General features: G+C 41.7%; 1 pseudogene; it reads right to left on the bottom strand.

Moving 5' to 3' along the window:
• Positions 1-4,297: 4,297 nt before the first annotated feature.
• On the bottom strand, positions 4,298-4,634 carry LOC102843872 (annotated as a pseudogene).
• Positions 4,635-7,079: the final 2,445 nt, after the last annotated feature.

Here is a 7,079-nt window from a genome sequence, read left to right as displayed (position 1 = left end):
GCTCTGGTTTCTTTAAAGTGTATCCCCAGTAGTGGTGCTGGCCAAATGGTATTTCTATTTACGACTTTTTGAAAAAGCATCTGGCTGCCTTCCATAATGGTTGCACTATTTTACATTCCCAGAAGCAGTGAATAATGGTTCCAATCTCTCCACAGTCTCTCCAGCATTTGTTGTTTCCTGGCCTGTTGAACTTTGCTATTGCTGCTGTGTTGAGGGGATATTTCAGAGTTGTTTCAATTTGTCTCTTGTTGATAGCTAGGGATTTGAAATATTTTTAATGTGTTTGTTTGCCATCTGAATATCTTCTTTGGTGACACCTCTATTCATATCCTGTGCCTGTTTTGTGGTTGGGTTGTTTACCTTTTTTTTGTTGATGAAATAACTTTTACAGATTTTTTTTTCCCTCCAAAGGACTTAAGATTCCTTCTTTCTTATTTTAATATTTTTTCCTAATAGTAAGGTGTTTGGTGTTTTTAGTTTTAGAACAACATACAGGATTGGAAAGTGAGAAAGGAGATAAGATAAAGAGCAGTAGCTTTTGTAGTTAGATTTCGTGAGACATTAAATAAATACAATTAAGTCAAAAGCCCCAGGTCCTTTGACTTGCTTTCTTAGCCCATTCCAATTATAAAGAGGAGCACCAAGATGTGAGGTAAAAGGTTCAAATCAGACCAGAACATTCTTCCAGAATTTGATGTCTTCTAGACTGAAACAGATTTGAGTAAGCCTTCACTGTGCAAATATCCCATGCCTTGGGAATGAAGTTTCTAGAATATACCTAATATTGACAGAGGGCTTCCCGTTATTTCAGATGCATGGCGGGTGGCGGGAATATCAGCTAGCAATATTTACTCAGGCTATAGAATCCTGATGGTATAGAAGCGTACAAAAGTCTCCAGAAGTTGCATATTTCTTGAATAAGAAACACTCTATAAGAGGCAAATTCAGCCCTGACTCTTGGTCGTTCTGGTGGCCTAGCGGTAAGGAGCTGCACTGCAATCCCAAAGGCACGTGTTTGAATCCACCCGCTGCTCCGTGAGAGAAGGACGGACAGTCTCCTCCTGTGCTACTTACTGTCTCTGAAAACCCGCTGGACGGTCGCCTATGGGTCATTTCTGACTTGAAGGCACACAGCAACAACAGCAACAACCTTTAGTATATGGATGGGATATTGACATCAGATTCCTGGCGATATGATGATCTGCAAGCATGTGACAAGATGTGAGCTAATAACAATGCATTTCTATTAATAAAATGCATTGTATCCACTAGCCAAATAAGATGGCTTCACTCAGGAATTCAAATTCCTCCATGGGCCTGTTGGAAGTGATCCAAGCGAGATTAGACATCTTTGAAAACAATACTTTAAAATACGGAGATCCTTGAAATCCATTTCCCTTCGTCTACAGGCATGAAAGAATTGGGCCTTGGGAAGACACGGGTACAGGTGTGGCTGGTAGGTGGGAAGGGTTTAGCTATGTACTTGGCGTTTTCCTGTGATCCTTCTCTCCTGTGCCTCTCCCAGTTACTGCTAATTACAAATTAAATTATGTCTTGCTGAATCTGCTTACAGATTAGAAATATTTCTCAACACAGTGGCTCAGGCAGCTGTCCCCAATGGCCTGGACTTAGCGTGAGAGATGAAACATTTGCCATGCCTGCTCCAGACTGATAGGAAAATCTTCCTGAGTCTAAATTTGATTTGACTTAGAAAATAGCATCAAACTCCAATTCCATCAGTGATGGAAACCATTGTAAATGAGGGGAAAAAATATTAATGATGGTTTGTGTAAGTGTAGCTTAAAGTGCATGGAATCATTAATATCAGTGCATGAAATTCTCCTTCGTGGACACTTTAAAAATGCTTTGTTTTGAAGAAACCGTGATAGAAGAATGTGAACAAAGGCACTAGAATGCTTTTGTGTAGTCCCCTGTGAGCGAACCGGACACGTGAATTAGGGCGTGCATGATAGACGCATGCAGCATGGCCCTCTCTTCCAGGCACTCAGTATGCACAAGCATGTGCAAGGAAGCAATTTCGAATCCACCCCGCTCCGATATTTTACCTGACTATTTTGTTGGTGAGGTCTACCTGGGCATGTCATTAGCAATTTACTGTTTAGTTCCCCAGGCACTTAGTTGGCAGAAGAGTGAAATGGAACTTATAAAAGCTGAGCAAACTGACAAGATGGAGAACTGGCAAAGACTGCTGACTTCTACAAAGTGCACACAGGAGGCAGTTCCAAAGGTGGGGGAAGCCTGCGTGGTGGTGGCAGGAAGGAAGGGGGGAAAGGAAAAAGAAAAGGCACTATTTTTTTTCTCTTATACCTACCAGAAAAGTTCTGAGATATTTTACACACACACACACACACACACACACACACACACACACACTCTCAGGTGAACTATGATGGTTTGTTGTTATTGTTCTCGTTAGATGCTGTCAAGTTGAATACGACCTATCTGAACCCTGTCCTCTCATGTGCCATCCTCATACGTCCTGACACACCAAAGCCCATTGTCGCAGACACTGTGTCACTCTACCTGGTTGTAGGTCTTCTTCTCTGACCCTCTGCCTTTCTAAGCATGATGTCCCTCTCCAAGGAATAGCCTCTCTTACCAACATGTCCAAAGTATGTGAGGCAAAGTTTTATCATCATTGCCTCCAAGGAACACTCGGGCTGTTAATAGCTATTTGTTTGTTCTTTGGGCAGTCCATGGAATGTTCAGTGTTCTTTTCCAAAACCACAGCTCAAAGGCATCAATTCTTCTGTCATCCTTATTCATTGCCCAGTTCTCGGCTGTATAGCAATTGAATGGAAAGATCACAGCCTAAATCAGATACATCTTAGTCCTCAAACTGACATCATTTCTCCTCAATAATTTGGAGAGGTCCCTGACTGCCATCTTTCCCAGTGTAATACATCTCCTGGTTTCCTAATTACTGATACCGAGAGGGTTGATCGTGGATCCAAGTAAAATCAAGTTGTTGACAATTTAAATCTTTGCTCTATCATGATGTTCCCTATTTGTGCAATGGTAAGAATTTTTGTCTTCTTGTTGTAAGATGCATTCCATATTGATGGCTGTAGTCTTCAAACTTCTTTAACAAGTGCTTCAAGTCTTCCAAGGGTGTGTAATCTCTATTGTTGTTGTTGGTATGTGCCTTCAAGTCACCTGCAACCCACAGCGACACTATGTACAGCAGCTCTGAACCCTGCCCAGCTCTGAGCCAGTCTCACTAATTCCACCACATCAACCCCCATTGCCCCAGTTACTGTGTCAATCCCTCTCACCTGGGGTTTTCCTCACCTGCACTGTACATCCACCCTTCCGAGCATGATGTCCTTCTTCAAGGCCCGGTCTCTCCTGATCACGTGCTCAATATATGTGAGATAGAGCTTCAAAATCGTAGCCTCCAAGGACAGACTTGATTTCGCTCTCTCCAAGACAGACCTCTTTGTTTTCTTGGCAATCCATGGCGTTTTCAAGACTCTTCTCCAGCACCACAATTTGAAGGCATCAATTCTTCTGTCATCCTTAGTCATTATCCAGCTCTCTGATGCACAGAAACTAATTGCAAAGACCATGGTCTGGAGTAGGCACACCTTAGTCTCTAGACTGACATTGTTGCTTTTCACCACTCTGGAAAGGTCCCTGACAGCAGATTTTCCCAATGTAATTTGTCTTTTTATTTCCTGACTGCTGGTGCCAAGAGTGTTGATTGTGGAGCCAAGCAAACTAAAGCTGTTAACGCCCTCAATCTCTTCTCCATCTGTCATGATGCTGCCAATTGGCCCAGTGGTGAGAATCTTTGTCTTCTTGATGTTGAGCTTCAATCCACATTGAAGACTACAGTCTTTGTGACCTTCTGCATCAAGTGCTTCAGGTCCTCTTCAGTTTTAGTAAGCAAATTTATGCCGTCTGCATAATGTAGGTTGTTGATGAGTCTTCCACCTATCCTGATGCCTCATTCTTTCTCATAAAGCAAGCCTCCCAAATGATCTGTTCTGCATATAGAATGAAAAGGAGACAGGCTGCATCCCTGATGCAACTCCCTTCCTGGTTTTGACCCGTGTAGTGTTTCCTTGCTCTGTTCTGATGACTGCTTCCTGGTCCAGAAATGTGCTGCCAACACAAAAGTGCATGGTTTTAATCCACCAGGAGAAAGATGAGTAATCTCCTCTTGTGCAATTTCCTGTTTCTGAAAACCCACTAGAGGGTCAGCTATAGGTTGATTTCAGCCTGATGTTATACAACAACAACTCCATCATGTCCTTTTTTAAACTGAAGAAGTTCACAGCTTACTAGAATTTATTTTCTTTAACAGTCTATGGGAGCCCATAGCCATCAGCAGTTCCAGTGCCATTTCAGGTGCAATGGAGAAATTGGTGAATCTTGGTGGAGCTGTTAGTGTGGTGAACCTTGTAGTTAGAATACATGCATACTTTGATACCACGTGGGAAGGGATTTCTCTAAAATTGACCTCATTTATTTCATTTTCAGCACACTGACCTGGGCATGACTTCTGATGTTAGTGTGTGTCCTCTTTTTACAATAAATTCATGACCATCTTTAACATACATGGTATCTGGGCCTTCATAGCCACCATAAGTTTTCTCCTCTCCATCCATTATGTTCTTTTGAAATCCTACTTCGTTTCCATAGGCACTTTCCTACCTTTTTGTCAGTCCCACAGTCACCACAGCCACCACAACCCTGTGCACAGCCACAGCCCCTACTCCACAGCTGCCCCCCTCCCAAGCTCCCTCATGTATTTTAAATGGATTCTTTAAATTTATCATGATGAGCTTACCAGCTTGTATTCTAAACATATTCTAAATATTTATGATAAAATGGTTATCTCATTTAAATTTAAAAATACATCATTTGTGTGGAGACTCAATATGCCATAAATAGGGAACCAAAAATTATAGGTAAAGGATAAGTGTTTTGTAAATCATATTAAATTCAGCTTACTCTGAGAAAAGGGGAATGTTTCCTATAAGCAACTAACATAAAGTAGGACCCGGATTTGTACTGTCAACTCAAAGGCAGGCTGTTCAAATCCTTCAGCTGCTCTGTAGAACCGAGGTGAATAGTTTCTTCCTGTGTGTTTACAGCCTCTCAAAACCCAACTCACTGAAGGGTCAGCTAAGAATCAGCTTTGCTTCAACAGCACATAACAACCACCAAGTAAATGAATGACCTAAATGTGAAAGGTAACATTATTAAGCTAATAAGATGATGTGCAGAATACTAATTTTCTCATCTGAGTTTAGAGAAGGAGATCCTAAACAAAACCCTAAAAGTACCAAAGGGGAAAACTTGGTAGATTTAATTATATAAAAGTTGACGTTTTCACTTTGGCAAAAGAGCACAGACAATATTTAACAATAATGTGACCAAATGAGAGAGGAGATTTGTACTGTCTAAAGCCGTGATCAATATGTAAATTATTCAAGAAACTCTTCCAAATCAACAGGAAAATAACACAGTAACTCAGATTGAAAAGTTGGCAAAGGCCATGAACTGACATTTTCCAGAAGAGGAAGCCCAAAAGGCTAACAAGCGTGTCAAGAGATACTCTAACTCGTTAGTAATCAGAGAAATGCAAATTAAAAAAGGATAAGGTTTAATTTTCACTTCTTAGACTGACGAAGTTTAGCGTGCCCTCGACTTCCTCCTGCGTGCTGTAGGAATGTGGGCACTCAGACCCCTCATGCCTGCCAATGAGTCTAAACTTGTTCATTCTGGAAAACCGGCTGACCTAAGGCATTGTGGAAAGCAAGCTGGTGACATTTAGTCCAAGTGCAGTATTTCAGAGAGAACATCACATAGTTCCAGACCTAGATGGAGTCAGAGATATTCACTGCAATATTTATTTTATCTTTGTTGGTGTCCATTACTTAGGAGAGTGGGAGTCCCTAGTTGGAGCATATGGTTGACATGGCTAACTAGTAACCAAAAGGCTAAAAATTGGAGGTTACACAGAGGCACCTCAGGAGAAAGGCTTGGCAGCCTATTTCTGAAAAAGCAACCAATGAAAACTCTATGAAGGACAGCTTTAGTCTGACACACATAGGGTCGCTATGAATCACAGTCAACTCAATGGCAACTGATGGTGGTGATGATTGGCTAAAATATGGTGGGTGTGATGTTAGAGATAATGAACTTGATTAACGTATAGCAAGATGCCAAGGGAAAGAAGTAATAACCAGAATGAGATCTGTAAACTCCAAAAATAAACCCACTTCCAGCACGAAGCTTTCGACCCATCACAAACATACATGAGTTTTGTGAGAATGTAAATCTCTACAGGAGATTGCCCCTGTTTTTCCTGAGAAGTAGCCTGTTGATTCAAAGTGCCAGGCTTTCAGTTGGTATGTTGCCCACTATGTTGCCAGAGCTCCTCAAACTAAACCTGTGGCCGCTGAGTCCGTTCACCACCCCTGTATCCCTCCAGTGGGCTCCTGAGGCAGCAGGTCTTGATGGGAGTATACCTCATTGTTCTCCCAAAAACTGCTGGTGAGTTCAAACTACCAGAGACAAGAAACATTTTAGTCAGCAGTGCAACACACTACACACTGTGCCACCAAATTCTTTCTCTGCAGAAAAACACACACATACAGAAACATGGACAGTTCATAAGATCATATAGTAATGAAATTATAGGGATGAGAGTAGCATTTGGGCTAACAACTCAACAGATAAGCACATGGAGAAAGGAGAGAAGGAATCTGCAGGACTTACAACTACAGTTAGCCATGAATTGAGGAAACCTTGATCAATGCCAACATTTCCATGTGAAGTTGGGTAAAAACCTCTGAAGAATTTTATGCTTGGATCTTGTGCAAACTGTGAGCTTGTAAATTGGGCCTTTGAAAGTGAGCATGGGAAGTTAGACTTCGCAAGCAATTTGGATGAAAATGTCATTAGTTCTTCTAGTTTTCGCTCTTTGGGGGAGGAAGCAATAGCAGAATGATAAGAAAGTCAATTTCTAAACCAGATGCACCCCGGCTTGAGGGCAGCTCTGACATTTCTCCCGGCATGTAGGGAAGGCATTACCTTCTCTTTCT

The sequence above is a fragment of the Elephantulus edwardii genome, unplaced genomic scaffold, assembly GCF_000299155.1.
Source record: "Elephantulus edwardii isolate Elephantulus edwardi_28Jun2011 unplaced genomic scaffold, EleEdw1.0 scaffold00016, whole genome shotgun sequence".
Taxonomy (NCBI): domain Eukaryota; kingdom Metazoa; phylum Chordata; class Mammalia; order Macroscelidea; family Macroscelididae; genus Elephantulus; species Elephantulus edwardii.
This window is presented reverse-complemented; position numbering and strand designations above follow the sequence as displayed.